This window comes from Pogoniulus pusillus, chromosome 4 (assembly GCF_015220805.1).
Source record: "Pogoniulus pusillus isolate bPogPus1 chromosome 4, bPogPus1.pri, whole genome shotgun sequence".
NCBI lineage: Eukaryota > Metazoa > Chordata > Aves > Piciformes > Lybiidae > Pogoniulus > Pogoniulus pusillus.
The window spans coordinates 40,680,990-40,698,259 of NC_087267.1; positions in this window are offsets into that span (position 1 = coordinate 40,680,990).

Genomic DNA, 17,270 nt, shown 5'->3' on the forward strand with positions numbered 1-17,270 from the left:
GCAGCCTCTGAAAAGAATTAGAAAGAGACCCTTGAAGGCAGGATCTTGACAGTCTTGCAAGAGACAGACATAATTTTAATCTCGTAGAATGCCTTGGCACACTGGGTGAAAACAAGCTTTGTCCCTGGGATGAAAAATGATGGGTTTAAAGCCAAATTCTATCTCGCAGCAATTATGGAATAGACTAAAGTGCAGTGGAAGGCGTGCCGGAATTGGCTGCCTTAATCCGTGGTCTAATAGACCCTAAAATGCTGAGGAGAGGAGAAATCCTCCATTTGAGGGTCATCTGCATGCATGTCCTGACCACCCTGATCTGGTTTACATTTCTGCAGAAGCAAAGCAGGGGACTGGAGGTCTCAACAGCTCACCTTGCCAGTAGCCTCCCACTTGACATTGGCTCGCTGCCTTTCCTGGCATCTGCGGATGTCCAGCACCTGCTCCTACCTCTATCCACTGACACACAAGCACACACTCTTTGCTGTCCACACGCTTCTAATGTGCAGCCTCCTCCTTTTGCAGGCAGGTATCCTTAGGTAGGACATGCCATCCTATCGTCTCCCCATGGCCTACTCATTCCTCTGTACACACATCTACATGCTACTTGCCTCTTTTGGCAACCTTTTAAGGAGCTCATCCAGAACGAAAGAAACGGCAAACCAAAAATACAAGAGACAGACCGAATTAGGAATGCTCTTCCCCTATTTCACTTTATCCTTAACACACTGAGTGTATGTATACCTTCTTGGGGGAGTGCTCGACTGAAACTTAGAATTCATAGAATTTTGGAATGTTTTGGGTTGAAAGGGACATTTAAACATCATCTAGTCCAACCTCCTTACAGTGAACAGAGTCATATTTAAGCAGATCAGGTTGCTCGAAGCCCTCTATTCTTTTGGGTTCTAGTCTGCTTGCAGTCTGTTGTTCAGCCTAAAGCCATCTCTCTGTTGCCCAGTTCACCCTACAGAAGAGTGAAGAGGAGAGCATGGAGGTACCATCAAGCATTTGATCCTGTACAAGCCAATGATTTGGATTTAGTCCAGATTTTGTGATATCTGTATCCCATCCCTACCCCAGTTGTGGGGAGAGAGTCTTGTTTGTTTGTTTTGTTTGTTTGCTTGTTTTAAGATAAGCTCACAGACAGATCCTAGCCACTGATACCTGTAGCAGTAACTACATGGGGACAACCACAATTCGGAGATGTAGCTAACCCTATGAGGAGAGGCTGAGGGAGCTGGGATTGGTTAGCCTGGAGAAGAGGAGGCTCAAGGGAGACCTTATTGCTGTCTACAACTACCTGAGGGGTGGTTGTGGCCAGGGGGAAGTTGCTCTCTTCTCTCAGGTGGCCAGCACCAGAACGAGAGGACACAGCCTCAAGCTACGCCAGGGGAAATTTAGGCTTGAGGTGAGGAGAAAGTTCTTCACTGAGAGAGTCATTGGACACTGGAATGGGCTGCTCGGGGAGGTGGTGGAGTCGCCGTCCCTGGAGCTGTTCAAGGCAAGATTGGACATGGCACTTGGTGCCATGGTCTAGCCTTGAGCTCTGTGGTAAAGGGTTGGACTTGATGATCTATGAGGTCTCTTCCAACCTTGATGATACTGTGATACTGTGATAATATAGTCTGGTACCTTGATTTAGGAGTTATTGTGCGTAAGAGTCACTTAGCAAGCAGTGGGTTACTTTTCCTCATCTTTGTGCCAGACAAGGATGTGGATGAGGGAGAGATGTTGCACTGAGATAAGGAGAAGCTTTTAATTCATTTTGTATGTGACCTAAATTTAGGCCCTGTGGCTATCATGTCAATCCCACGGTCTCATTGCTGGATTACTGACGTAAGTAATGGTGACACGTGTATGTATCAAATGTCCTTCACTGTAGCTCCAGCAAGGACAACTTGAGGCGAGGGGGAAAAAAGTTAGTTGGAGATTTACTGGTGCTCATCATCAGTTCTCTTTTGCAAAGCCACAAGCTCTGGTTTATTCTGCACTGAGAGAGCATGTGACAGTGCACTTCACAAAAACAACGTATTTATCCTGCAAGGGCAGCTTCTGTCATAGGAAACCAAACCTCTCTCTTACTGCCGAGGTAGCAAATGTGCAAAACCACTGTAGGACTTACTGAAAATAATGCAAAATACAGTTGTGATTCCCATGAAGACACTACAAAGCCCAAGTGCAGGGTCAGAGCTTTTGTAGGTAGGCTGCACAATCTGGTGCTCTCTCTTGGGTTTCCTCCCATGCCAAGGGAATTTTGGGATAGGAGGTGCTATGTCCGATCTCCCATTTTGTAAGCAGTGTCTGTGCTGCTAGGTCATGAGAGAGAATCTGTGTGAAACATCCTCTCTTGTGCTTCGTACCTAAGAAAAAGCTGAGACTGCTTGGGGAACATAAGCACAGAAAGATCTAATTTGCGGATCCCAACAGGCATGTACATGACATAGATGCTAACTCACAGAGTCCTGCTGAGATGACAGCATTCCTGAGTGCAGTAGCAGAACTCCAGATAGCTGGATAATTACAGTGGCAAAAAAAGTATGTGTTTGTGGCCCTTCAGAAGCCCCAGGTGATAAATGTGTTGTGAATTGCACTCCTACATTTGAGAGCCCAAACTCCGCCCAGGTCTTCTATAGTTTCTTGAGCCTTCTGTAGCACCTTGGGCATGGTGTGTACAGGCTACTGTAGGTTTGAATTAACTTCTCCAAAGTAATCCCAGTTTTCCTGTATCCTTTTCACAGGTCGGCCCAAGCCCAGCGTGATGGGAGTGCTGTAAGCAGTGACTCAGCAGCACACCTGCCCTCAAGTACATGGCTGAACATCTCATGCTGTGTGCTTCATCTCCAGTACTGCTGCTTCCTAAAGTTAGAAGCAAATACAAGTCATGCTTCATGGAAAATAAACCTTTATAATTTAGGTCTCCTGTATCACCTCCCTAACCTCTTACTGGATAACATTTCCCACACTGATTGTGTTAGTATAGCAGGGAGTGAAGTACAGTCAAAGGCTAATCTTTTTGTGATTGAATATTAGATTCTTCATTTCAAGAGGCTCTTGCAAGCAACTTTTTGTCAGACTGATAGAAGATGTCAGGAACAGAAGAGAACTTGAGGTAAGAAGTATTTGTGTCTTCTTCCCAATGTTTTTATTCTCATTTTCTTCATAGATTGTATGTTACAGAAAATGGTATAATTTAGGGTTGCAATTTCAAGAAAGAGAAACCATCTTGACCAAGTCTTCAGAAGGCAATTAGCTGACTGTGTTTGGGACTAAGAAGAAACCTTGAATGGGTCACCAGCAACTCAGCCTTGGAGCAGACAGAAAGGAAAAACTTGGAGCCACAGGACCTTACAGGGAGTAAGCATGCAACTGAACAATGCCAATTCTTTGCCTATTGTGCCATCTTTAAAAGTACTTAAAATTACATTCTAGGAACTATTTATTGCTGTTTGGTTTTTAGGATGGAAGTCTAGGTCAAACACCATTGCTCCTCAGACAAAGCCAATCTTTTATTCCTTATGCAGAGGTGGTGACTTTCTAAAGGCCTGGCCCTAAACAGCTGTATGAGCTACTGCAGGACCTGAAAACCAGGTGAGGCCCCAGTGCTGCCCTTTCTATCCCAAAACAACCTGCTCTTTCTTCCTTTAACCACTTTGTTAATTGCTCGCCACTCCTTTCCCTTAAAGAAAACTCAGGGGTCAGTACTGGGACCAGTATTATTCAAAGTGTTAATTAATGACCTGGATGAGGGCATGGAGTGCACTGCCAGCAAGTTTGCTGATGATGCCAAGCTGGGTGCAGTGGCTGCCGCATCAGAGAGTTGTGCTGCCATTCAGAGAGACTTAGTCAGGCTGGAGAGTTGGGCAGGGAGAAATTTAATGAAGTTCAGTGGGGTAAGTGTAGAGTTGTGCACCTGGGAAAGGAACAGTCCCATGTATCAGTATAGTTTGGGGACTGACCTGCTGGAGAGCAGTCAAGGGCAAGAAGTACTTGGGAGTCCTGGTGGATGGAAGGATGGTCATGAGCCAGCAGTGTAGCAGGGAAGGCCAACACCATTCTGGGGCGTGGTTAGTAGGTGGAGAGAGGTTCTCTTTCACCTCTACTATGCCCTGGTGAGGCCTCATCTGCAGTATTGTGTCCAGTTCTGGGCCTCCCAGCTCAAGAAGCACAGGGAGCCTCTTGAGAAACTCCAACACAGAGCCATAAAAATGATTAAGGAAGTTGAACATTGTCCTTATGAGGAGAGCCAGAGGGAGCTGGGGCTTTTTAGCTTGGAGAGGAGGAGACTAAGGGGTGACCTCACTCATGTTTATAAATATGTAAGAGGTGAGTGCCAGAAGGGTGGAGCCCAACGACAGGACAAGGGGTAATGGGTGGAAGTTCAGGCATAGGAGGTTCCATGTGAACCTGAGGAAGACTTTTTTTTTTTCACTGTGAGGGTGACAGAGCACTGGAACAGGCTGCTCAGGAGCATTGTGGACTCTCCCTCTGGAGACATTCAAGAATCATCTGGATGTGTTCCAGTGTCATTTGCTCTAGGTGATCCTGCTCTGGCAGAGGGCTGGACCAGATGATCTTTTGAGGTCACTTCCAGGCCCTGATATTCTATGATTCCATGAAATCTGATGGAACCAGCTGTTAGGCATGCAAGGCAGTAAGAGGAGCATCCAGAAGTGACTTCCCAGGTAAAGTGAGGTGTGGTGTTAATGCAAGTGAAATATAAAATGACAATACATAAAAGCTATCTCCAATTACCACCCATTTCTGGAGGTTTTTGCTTTGATTATGTGTCTCATTGCATTCTTTGAGTCTCATGCTTTTTGGTGTTGAGTAAAAGCATGAAAAGCTACAATCTGAAGTCTTAGTTATGTCTGAGAGCTCTGGATAATCCAAGAGCCCTTTGGTTTATCCAGTTTTCAAAGCAAACCAAATAGTCATTGACAAGACTAAACTCCTCAAAGAAAGTCAATGGAATCACCCTTTCTGAAAGCATAGAAGTGTATACCAGTGTGGTTTATATACCTCATCTTTAAGGGGTTCAGAACTTCCTTTGCCATCTCCTGGAAGAGGGACCTTGTTTTGTTTCAGCTGCTGTATAGAATATAATGTAGGATGTTCATGGGAATATTGAGCCAAACAGTCCAGCACAGCAAAGGGACTTTGCTTCATCGCCCCACAATTAAAGCTTTTCCTGGGAAATTTTGAAGGTGAAGGAGGTACTGACCAAAAAGTCACCTTCTGTCATTCATGTGCAGGTTATGTCTAAGTTTAACATAGGTTTAACACCAACATTCAGGAGAGAAGGAGGATTCTATCCAAAGACCCTGAGGAGATGGGAGTTGCTTTTCTGCAAGCCTGGGTGACGATCCTCCAAGAGAGGTGAGGTTGCAGATGTGTCCCTCTGTGCAGCATCTTTTATGAGCTTGACCTAACATGACTTTTTGCTCTGCATGTGTGCTGGCTTTGGGTTTTTCTTTCTGGTTTGGTGTTTTGTTCTTTTGTTGAGTTTTTTTGTGAGGTCTATTTTCCATTGCCTATCTGGATGCCCTGATCTTTCCCTGTCTAAGACAAGGCAGCTTCTGGATTCACTCTCTGCAATACAAAAGTCTCCAAACAATGTAACCTAATTGTGAGAGCTGAAATTATTTATGGACCTGGCCTTTTGAGTCAGAGCCTCAAACTTCTTTAATTACCTTTGGGGATCTGTGCGCAGGATACCATGGTGATGAGAATAATATTTGGAATTCTAGTCTTGTCTACTGTGCTTTAGCAGCTGGAATGGGCAAGCAGCTGATTATGACCATAATGGAAATCATGCCAAAACCCTACATACACAGAGTCTGGAGTGCTGGCTTTTTAATCAGTCATAAAACTCTTGTTATCTTTCTTAAGCCCTGTTGGAAACAAAATCTGTAAGGAAAGTTCCTGTTCAATATTCAGTGGCCCTGTGCAATCTGATTCTTTACCTGTAAAGCTGCCTTTCAGAAAAAGTCCTCACCAAAGGAGAAAGGAGTAGAATGTAAATTATTTTCTTGATACTGCTATCTGGGACATTAATATACATCCACTAAGAATCAAAATCTAAAAATGCAAAATGTTTCCCCTGAAGATCCATACCAACCACCATGCCAACACTGCTGGAACTAGACTCAATCTGTCATTGTTTGATTCAAGCTTTACACAATTAAATCTCTATGGACAACTTAAAAGTTTAGGTGATTTGTTTCTCGTAGGAAACCAGATTCATTAGTAGACCATGACAATTGTCAGCACAATACAGCAGCACTCCTGGTCTCCAGACACAGCTTCTTTGTTTCAAACTCATCTCTAAGGATCCACCAAGCACACTCACATTCACTCACTGCGGCCCACAGACTGGTCCTGCAATAGTTCCAAGAGAAAGCAGAGGCCTTGAAGCTCCTGAAGACATCTGATAGCTGGTTTGCCCTTAAAGCACAAAGGTCCAAATTCCCCAAAGAGAGTGAAAAGTTTCCAAAGGTCAACGAAGTGTTTAGAAGAAATGATCATCTTTCAGCTGGTGAATACTGAGCTAGGAAGGAGCGGGACTGGAAGAAATAGCTTCTAGTCCTGCATTCATCATGCTTGACTTTGGCCAAGTTGCTTTTGCATTTCTTTTGCTTCACATGGCCCTTCACATTCATATGGCAATGCCAAAGCAGTGATGGTTTTTTTTACTGCATTGAAGGTATGTGAATGGGTAGGTATATGCAGAGCTGATTTCTTCTATCTTTCCTTTTTATCTAGCCAGGTGCAAGACAGGTCTGGTACCAGTATCTTTGAATTATTGCATAACTGCCCAAGCTAGTATCTCCAACTCACAGGACTCTCCATAGCCTGATGTAAGATTTGGGACCAGAGACAGTTCACTTTTAGCCAGATTGTAGCACAAGTCTATCAGCCCCAGCCACGTGGGATTCATCTAAGCAAATAAACTGGTTGTCTAGTCTTGCTTTGGCATGACAGGGAAATTGGCACATTCAAGGCATGATTCATCTTGCCCTAGAGCTGATATCTAAAATAGGTCAGCTGAGCGTGCTGTAAAAGTGCCTGTTTTTCTTCACAGTTACAAAGGATGGGAGGCTCAGTAAGACACAGATGTCTCCAGTGTGGATGTTTTGAATTAAGCAAAAAATGAATCCTATCTATGCTGCTTTTTATAAAAGTGCCTTGTGTGATGGATACTTAGGTCTCAAATTGGAAGTACAAGTCCAATTAAAAAGTACAGTGTCCTCAAGAGCCCTCAAAGAAGTGCATTTTTGTTAAGCTCAAGTGTGACCCAAAGCCTGGATGTAGCTTTGTCTAATATTGGGTGACCATAAGTTGCCAGACACTTCAGTGCTCCTTTCTCTCTGTTGCTTTTGTTTACTGATTGAATTCAGATTTCATAGTTGGTTTTTTTTCCAGGGATTTCTTCTATGACTTTAAAATAATTGGGATCAAGTAGCATACTCATTTACCCTTTCCTCCATAAGGAGCTACATGACTTGTAACAATCAAAACATGACTTTGCCCCAAATTGCTATTTTCTTCCTTTTATATTTCCTTTTGTCTGGTATGAGTCCACAATGCTGTGACTGTGCCACAGCTAAGAGGAGAACATTTTTAAGTAGCTTGGTACACCTTGAACTTAGATTTCAGATCAATTTGCTCTAACAGGTAAAGAAAGCAATATAACAAGCCAAGCCTGCTTTTCTGTCGCTTTCTCCTTCCTACACTTGAAAGAGTAAATCTGAACAGCAACATAAGTGAGTCTTGTATAATTACTCTTCCATTTGTGTTTCTAGACTTGTCAATCTCACAAGCACCATAGAGTGGGATTAAAAGCTTTCTCCTTCTCTCTCAATCAGAGATTTCATTTGCTTCCATGTTTTACAGTAAATACAATCAATTCAGCAGGAGATGGTTTGTTCTCTGTGGTGGTCTTCCTATTCAAGGGAGTTTTTATTAGGAAGCCAGGATAGAAAATCAATTGATGTGAACCCCCAGTCCCATCCTGTCCGTCCCCTGTCCGGTACCATCCGTCCCCGTATGTGCAGTATCAGTCTTTTGCCAGCCCTTCATTAAACAAAGAAACAACCCTGCCCCTAGCCCCCAAGGAAGGTCCACCCCCCATTACCTTTCCCAACATGTTTAATCTGTGAAGTTTTTGCATACTGACTTTGCAAAGGTCAACCTAAGAGTTGATATTTCTGTTCTTTCTGTTGTCACCACTAAAAAAATATTCTGTGGTAGAGCCTGAGCTGACAATTGTGATGATGAGACGAGGTGGAACAGTAATACTTGGTCTTCTGTGGCTGTGCTGACAGCTGGTGTGGATTGGCATGGCTCCAGTGGAGGTCTGACCCCTGGTCTTAATTTCATACAGGGAATCTGTCTGTGAAGGTAGAAGCAAGCCTACAGCCTGAATTTACCTGACAGGTTTTAGTAGCTCATATCAGGGTGCTGTTGCATCCTACAAGGCATTGAAGAAATTCATAGTTATGAGTAACCAAGCTGCATAAAGCTCTTGATTTAAGTGGAAAACAGAATAGAGGGACAGGAGAGGATGCAATACATGGAAGCACAAACTGATTTTCAAAGCAGGTTTCTAGCGTCAAGCTGACATTTGAAGGAGAAAAGCTGGTAAAGTGGGGACCTCAGGAGCACTCGTCTCCTGAACAGCAAGGAGAGGCTGCTGAGCCAGCCCAGCAGGGGCAGTGGGAGCGAGCATCCCGCCCAGCAAGGCGTGCAAGCTGTTGCACAGCCCCACACCAGCCAAGAGCAGAGTGAGCCAAGGTGTCAGCCTAGGAGCCAAGTGGTGATCCAGCTGCCGCTTGCGGTTAGGGGAGGACGGACCAGGCGACTTCGCCAAGCTTGGCACTCAAGCCCAACAGCCTGGCCAAACGTGCCCCTCGAGTGCACGTGGCAGTAGGCAGCACTTCTGAAGCAGACAGATAAAGAGGTTGTACAGGGACCACTTTCCACACAGCAATTAACAGGAAGAGACAGCACCGAGCGAATATTTCAATGGCACATCCAGGAGGTGCCAATATGTTTTGCCGTTCTGCGATTGTGTTCTGGAGGTGCCAGCAGGGCTGTTACATGAAGAGTCTGTTCAGTTGGCATTTCCACTGTAAACCTAATTTTTGAAGGGGGTTATAATTCGGCCATTTTTAATTAACGAGGGGATTAAACTTGGCACATAGGTACTCAAGGGCTGTTTGTTGCTGGTTTAATTTATTTCTTTTTAATCCAATCTGTTGGGTCCATCTCAAATAATATTCTTTATTTCCACTTGCAGGCATTGGCTTTAAATATCTCCATGTGTATGTGTGTGCTTGTGTCTATCTGTAAGAGAAATAAGATTTACTGAAGATCTGCATTGAAATAGGTGAGTAGGTTGCTGAAAGATTCCATACTCCCAAGCCCACCACCACTCATACGAACCAGGTGCTGAAACAGAGCATGCAGAAGCAGTTGTGAAACTTTGCTGAATTTCAGAGCAGATTTTTTTTCCATCTGAGACACGCAGGAAGTTTTTTGGTTTGGTTTGTTTTCCCAAACTCAGGCATCACTCTTATACATACTTTGATAAATATTAGTAGGCCATAATTTCAAGAAGAACCATGACAGGTTGGATAGGTGGGCAGAGGCCAACGGGATGACATTTAACAAGGCCAAGTGCAAGGTTCTGCACTTTGGCCACAACAACCCCAAGCAGCGCTATAGGCTGGGGACAGAGTGGTTGGAAAGCAGCCAGGAGGAAAGGAACCTGGGGGTACTGGTAGATAGTAGGCTGAAGATGAGCCAGCAGTGTGCCCAGGTGTCCAAGAGAACCAATGGCATCCTGGCCTGCATCAGGAACAGTGTGGCCAGTAGGACAAGGGAGGTTATTCTTCCCCTGTACTCAGCACTGGTCAGGACACACCTTGAGTGCTGTGTCCAGTTCTGGGCCTCTCAATTCAAGAGAGATGTTGAGGTGCTGGAACGTGTCCAGAGAAGGGCAACAAAGCTGGTGAGGGGCCTGGAACACGAACCCTGGGAGGAGAGGCTGAGGGAGCTGGGGGTGATTAGCCTAGAGAAGAGGAGGCTCAGGGGGGACCTCATTGCTGTCTACAACTACCTGAAGGAACATTGTAACCAGGTGGGGGTTGGCCTCTTCTCCCAGGCAACCAGCAATAGAACAAGGGGACACAGTCTCAAGTTGTGCCAGGGAAAGTATAGGCTGGATGTTAGGAGGAAATTCTTCCCACAGAGAGTGATTGGCATTAGAATGGGCTGCCCAGGGAGGTGGTGGAGTCACTGTCCCTGGAGGTCTTCAAGAAGAGACTGGATGCGGCACTTGGTGCCATTGTCTAGTTGACTGGCTAGGGCTGGGTGCTAGGTTGGACTGGATGATCTTGGAGGTCTCTTTCAACCTGGTTGATTCTGTGATTCTATGATAAACCCACGACACTGTGAATGGCTACCTATTGTAGACTTTATTATCCTAAAAACCAAAGGTTATTGGGACACAAGCCTCTTAGTATTCCTTTTGCATTCTTCTCTTGTTCAAATTTTCTTTTTTTTTTTTTTGTTATTTTGCGGTTTTGTTTTGGTTTTGTTTCTGCAGCATGTTTAAAAGCAGGATTTGCAAAGAGCAGGTACAAATTGTAACAGGTATTTATGCTGACTTGCATAACAATAGTGCTGGAAGGAATGGAAGAGGACCAGCTATGCCACTAGCACTCTTGAGAAGTGTTTTTCTCTTGCCTTGTTTAAAAAAAACCAACTGTTTAAAACCTACTTTTAATGAGACAGAAAACAGATTGTCCCTTGCCTTTCTGTAGCATAGTTTTCAAGACTGTTACCTTGTCTCTTGGTATTTCTTGCTTCTTTGGGCTTTCAAGCTTTCATAGAATCACAGAATCAACCAGGTTGGAAGAGACCTCCAAGATCATCCAGTCCAACCTAGCACTCAGCCCTGGTCAATCAACTAGACCATGGCACTAAGTGCCTTGTCCAGTCTTTTCTTCAACATCTCCAGGAACAGCAACCCCACCACCTCCCTGGGCAGCCCATTCCAATGCCAATCACTCTCTCTGGGAAGAACTTCCTCCTAACATCCAGCCTAGACCTCCCCTGGCACAACTTGAGATTGTGTCCTCTTGTTCTCCTGCTGGTTGCCTGGAAGAAGAGATCGACCCCCACCTGGCTACAGCCTCCTTTCAGGTAGTTGTAGACAGCAATGAGGTCACCTCTGAGCCTCCTCTTCTCCAGGCTAAACAGCCCCAGCTCCCTCAGCCTCTCCTCACAGGGTTTGTGTTCCAGGCCTCTGACCAGCTTTGTTGCCCTTCTCTGGACATGTTTCAGTATCTCAACATCTCTGTTGAGGGGCCCAGAACTGGACACAGGACTCAAGGTGTGTCCTGACCAGTGCTGAGTACAGGGGAAGAATAACCTCCCATGTCCTAATGGCCACTCCTTTCCTGATGCAGGCCAGGATGCCACCAGCTCTCCTGTCCACCTGGGCACAGTGAATTTTCTAGGCCTCTGAAAATTTGCTTATCTTTTAAAAATGTGTCTTACCTCTCTTCCAGCTGATTCAGCCTTCCTGAGAGTGCTAAAGTTTTTTAGGTGATGTTTCAGCAGAGTCCTTGCTGCTGTTGCTTCTTACTCAACAATATTACACCTTTCAGGCCCTTCACTCTTTAATGGACATTTTCTTCAGCGTTATCTATGGATGACCCCAAGTAGCATACAGTACTTGGACTCACCAGGAACAATGACTCTGGTTTTGTACAAGTGCTGCATAATCCTGTTGGCAAACACCCAATAGGAGGAATATGCAAATGACTGCATTTGAACCCTTGAGGTGGAGACTGGTGGGTCCTCAGCTGCTCATGAGACCAGAGCTCTCTGATGACCAGAAAGATAAGAGGGAAAGTAAATCCTCCAGGCTTTATAGTGCACTAGCAAAAAGCCTTCCTGCCATGCAAGCCACTTGTGCAGTTAACAGGGACTGTTCTCAACAGTGGCATCCTTTCACCTCATCAGAAGTCACATCCTGTATCTGCAAGCCTACAGCTTTGTGCCAGCTTTGGCTGCAGTTTCTGGGCAGCTCCAGGAGTTGTTGAGCTGCTTTGGTCATCACCATGAACTGTTTCCATCTCTTAGTGATGCTTGTCAGTTTCCTGGCTGAGGGCCATCCTAGCTGATATTTGTCTTCATCCTGTGGCTCCTCTCTCATCTTCGAGCGTGGTCAAAAGGGAAATTTGCAAAATAAAGCAGATGCATAACAAAGGGTGAATTATCCTTTTAATTCGACCACTCAGGGTGGGATTCAGCTTAAAGTGACACCAAGGTTAGGTGTCCATGTATATACTTAGGTTTTAAGCTTCGAGTATTTCCAGTGGAGATGAAGTCAGTCTAAAGAGAAGCAGGGCAGACCAGCAGTAAGCACTTGATTTTTTTGACTCAATGCAGACGTCGGTCCAGAAGAGCAGAGGTCTTCCTCAGGCTGTGACAGTTGGGGCTGTTCAGAGAAGAGAAGACTTAGGGTAGACATTATAGGGGCCCTCCAGTACCTGAGAAGGATGCACAAGAAAGCTGGGAAGAGATTTTTTTACACAAACTTGCAGTGATAGGATGAGAAGGAATAGATTGAAGCTTCAAGAGGAGAGACTTAGGCCAGGTATTAATAGGAAATTCTTTGCAGTAAGGGTAGGGAGACACTGGAACAGGTTGCCCAGGGAGGTTGTGGATACCCCTTCCTTGGAGGTATTTAAGACCTGGTAGGATGAGACCTTGAACAGCCTAGTTAAGTGGAAGGTGTCCCTGCCCATGACTTCCCAACCCAAGGACGCGAACTCCTTTCCAACCCAAACCATTCTGTGATTCCCTAGGGCCCATGTCCTGTCCTGCCAGCCCATGCTCCAAGCTCAACTTTCAGTGGAGCTGACTTGCTCTGCTGGGAGCCCAGGCATCAAAATGCTGCAATATTATTTAAATCCAGTGCCTCAGAGCTGAGCTCTGATATTCATCCACCACCTCATTTGTTTTTCAGATGATAAAACACTCCAAATGTTTTGAGCTTGGAGGATGCTTTGATTAAATCCAGTTTTCACAGTGAAAACATTTTGGGTACAATATAGCCGCTACACAGATTCACAGTGATTTATATGGCTCTGCTCTCCCTTCATCTCTTCCACCTTGATGTGCAAGCAGGTGTGTTTCCAAACTCAGCTTTTGGATAGCCATTGGACTGCTGTATCAAAGGTACAGGAGCTGGTGAAGAAATATCTGCATTTTGCTGAGTCTCTGCACTGTCCCTGGCCATGCTGTGGGCAGCACTGCTTGTGGGTTCAGTTTAACTGGTGGCTCCCAACAATTTTTGTGTGAGCAATGAAACCACAACAGAACCTACACTTACTTTGGGCAATAATGAGCCCCTGAAGACTCATTTTACTCAATTCACAGGTGATGCAACACCCAGAAGTCCAGAGGACTGGCTACCTTTTGCTGTCTGGGTGGAAAACCCTCACAGGTGCCTTTGCTTCATCTCTCCTGGTGCAGCTGGGTGGAAGGTGAAGGCTAAAGCCCTGTTGTTCCCTCTCCTGGGAGGGCTATTCCTGATTCTGAGCTTTGAGGAAGGGTATTTTCGCAAGAAATGTGTCAGTTTGCATGGGTTGGGGGTTATTTGTCTCCAGTGAGCCACCTTGCTCCAGGGCAGTGAGGACACTGTGTAAAGGGGTGCAGCAGTCACTGCTCCTCGATGTGATGTGTTTGTCATCCATGGTAGTGCTTTTCCTGGAGTGTGTGTATTTGTCTGTTTGTCAACTGAAATATTTCTGCAATTTCCTTGACAGGAGCAGTGAGTGGTGCACATTTCCTTAGAAGATACTTCTATGTTTTCACTATTCTTCAGGCTTTGGTGACATTTCCCAAGTCCAGCTGTTGGAACCTTCTATTTGATCATCTACACTACCCTGGACCACATCCCAGCAGGAATAATTTGGCCTTTCAGCAGTGAATACATTGACTTCTGCAGCTCATGGTATGTAAAGTTTGGAAGTAGGTTTCTCCTATAAAACCTTAAAACTCACGGTAGATACCTCTGGCATCAAGTGCTCAGTGGCACCAGGTCCAGCATATTTTTTTTCCATTCCTGTAAATCCCAACAATGGCTTAAAAATTAAGATAAAAAATGAAAACAAAGAAGAAGAAAAACGCCACCAAAACCACTTTTGCCTTCTTTTAAAGTAGATGTATATACAAGGTAAAAATCTTGACTGTTTCAGTGATATACAACAAATTGCATGCCTACAACTTCAGCAACACCAGCACCACTTACTGAGTTTCTTAGTAAAAACCATGGTGGTTGATAACACCAAGCAGCAAACACAAGCCACATGAAGCCAGCTGCTCTTCCAAGTGTGTTAAGAGTGCTTGTGTTTCTCTATCCTCAGTATTGACATTTCTTTGCAAATTTTCTCTTCTTCTAAAAAATTCCTGATGTCCCTGGACTTTGGAGGCCTCTGATGATTTGCTGAGAGTGAGGGTTTTTGGTGGCTGAAGTTTTCTCCATATTCATCACATTGAAAAGAGAGAAGACACCATATTATTTTCTTCTCCAGCATGAAAGTGCTCTTTACAAGTGGTTTGGTTTTCTGGTTGCCCCTGGGCTATCTGTACTGTGTATATGGCTGTAGGTCCACACCCCAGATTTCAGCCACCCCAGTGTGCAATTCTGAGGACAGTTTGCTCATGGATCTCTTCTCACCTCTTCTCTTGACTCCACCAAGGCTGGTTTTCTCTGCCCTCACACATCTCTTGTGCTGGTTTGAGAGTAACTGAAACTTTTACTTAGAGAAATTAAATCCTTAGCTGTGAGAAGAAAGAAAAAAACCAACACGTGCCCTATATCACTCATTCTTCTGCTGATAAATGCAACTAGTCAAGATATAGGTAAGACACTTCTCACACACTGCTCAGCTCTCACTTCTGGCTGTGCCTTCTTTCTGGCGTCTGCTCTCTGTGGCTGACTCTGCCTTTAACTCTCTAATCCACCTAACCTCTTTTATTCCTCTAACCTCCTTGTGGTTTTTTTGACATCTCACCTCAGATCTTCAGATTTATCACGTGAGATATAAGTGGGTTGATGTGGTTATTTCTGAAGGAAGGGAAACTGGGAGGGGGAAGGGGGTGTGGGTCAGGAGCCCTCCTGATTGTTTCTGGGAGGGATACTGTGTTTCTGTGTTTCTTTTAATTTGTATTTGTGTATATATATGCCTGTATATGGTGCTAAGCTGTAAATATAGCTTCATTCTTTAATTTCTAGCCTGCTGAGTCTAGTCTGGGTGATTTTATTAAGTGGGGGGGCTTGTAACACCTAAACCATCACACCTCTATACCCCACGGTGAGGTAGGGCCCACATATTTTCATTAAACTGGCATGGGATTAAATTAAGATCTTCTTATCCCTAAGCAAAGCAAGAGAGACCGATATCAGGTACCTGAGATCTGTCACCAACCCGCTATGGAAAAAGGGAAATCAGTCTTATCTTTTATTGTCATGATTGTTGTTGTTATAATGCTAAGAACCCACCGAGGCCTTCTTATTATGTTGTTAAAGTCAGCGTTTTCCCTGCGCGCAGCATTCTTCAACCTGGGAAAGATAAAGGCTTTTTTTTTGGATAAAGATATGCTGATAATGTTGCTAATTAGTTTCTCATCTCTAAAACCATGGCTGCGGGCAACTGGAGCGATCTCTTTGTTGCAGGACGTTGTAGGCTGAAATGTATAAATGCTTGATTTCCTCTGCAGGGATCTCACAATATGCTAATTTGTCCTTGCAGCAGGGTTCATTTTTCTTCCCTTTTTCCAGATCTTTGCCATTCTATTTTGCAAGTCTGTGATATCAAAATAGGATCGGTCGTGTGCGTGAGGCACACGCCTCTGCCAGTGGAGAATCATAGAATACAATCATAGAATCAGTCAGGGTTGGAAGGGACCACAAGGATCATCTAGTTCCAACCCCCCCTGCCATGGGGAGCAACACCCTACCCTGATATGCAAATAGATGTGTGTGCATGGGCTAGCATACTGTGCTAGTTTGGAGCTAGCTGGAATGTTTTGGTGAGAAGAATTAGATTGCAGGCTGTGAAAAGGAAACAGTGCTGATGTCTACTTCACTCATTGGCTTGTTGCGATGTCTAAGAACAAGAACATAAATACAGATAACAGAGTTGCTCTCTGGGCTTTGTGGACTGCACCTTTCTCTCTAACCTAACTTGCCATCTGTGTGACTAACCCATCTGCTTCCTAACCCCCCCCCCCCCCCCCCCCGGCTGACTCTCCAAGCAACCTTGAGCATAAAGCAAAGTCTTGGGTAAGGTAGAGGGGTGAGAGAGGAAAGGTGGAAGGCTGGTTGTGAGCCTCTCCTGGGGACTCAGGAGGTAGAGGGGTGAGAGAGGAAAGGTGGAAGGCTGGTTGTGAGCCTCTCCTGGGGACTCAGGTTTCTGGGAGGGCTGTGGTGTTTTTATATTACTTTTTAATTTGTATATTTCTGCATATAAGTGTATATATTGTAAATACCTGCTTGTATCTCATGCTAAGCTGTAAACATAAGGCTACATTCAATTTCCAGAGCCAGCTGGGTCTAGTCTGGGTGATTTTCCAAAGGGGGGGGGGGAAGGAACACCCAATCCATCACATATATGAAAATATAGAAATTGTCAGCTATTTATACACACCCACTGATAGAGTATTTTACACCATTTAATGAAATGGTTAATGAAGTTAAGTGTTAGGGTTTTTTGGTAGTTATCAGGCTCCCCAGAGAGGTCGTGGGGTCTCCTTCTGCGGAGCCTTCCAAGACCTGTCTGGATGTGTTCCTCTGTGATCTGTGTTAGATTGTGTGGTCCTGCTCTGGCAGGGGTGTTGGCCTCGATGATCTCTTTGGGTCCCTTCCAACCCCTAACATCTGTGATCTATACTTTGTGTGCACACAGGTGAAATGTGACGCCTATTTAGGAGCTCAGCTGCAAACGGTGTGGTGGAGGGCCCCAATTATGCCCAGAACACATATCCACCACCTGCCCTGAACACCTGCCTGATTACCCACTCTGGCCCCTCCTTCCTGCTCCGTCTCCCCAGGTGGAAGAAGCTGGAAAGCAGACAAAAGCTTTGGCGCCTCTCAGTCTACCACAGACCCCAGATTGCGCCTTGTTCTGCACCTTGCTTTGTTCTGTGATAAACACAGGTCACGATCCTAGGCCTGTGCCTTCCTTTTTTGGAGC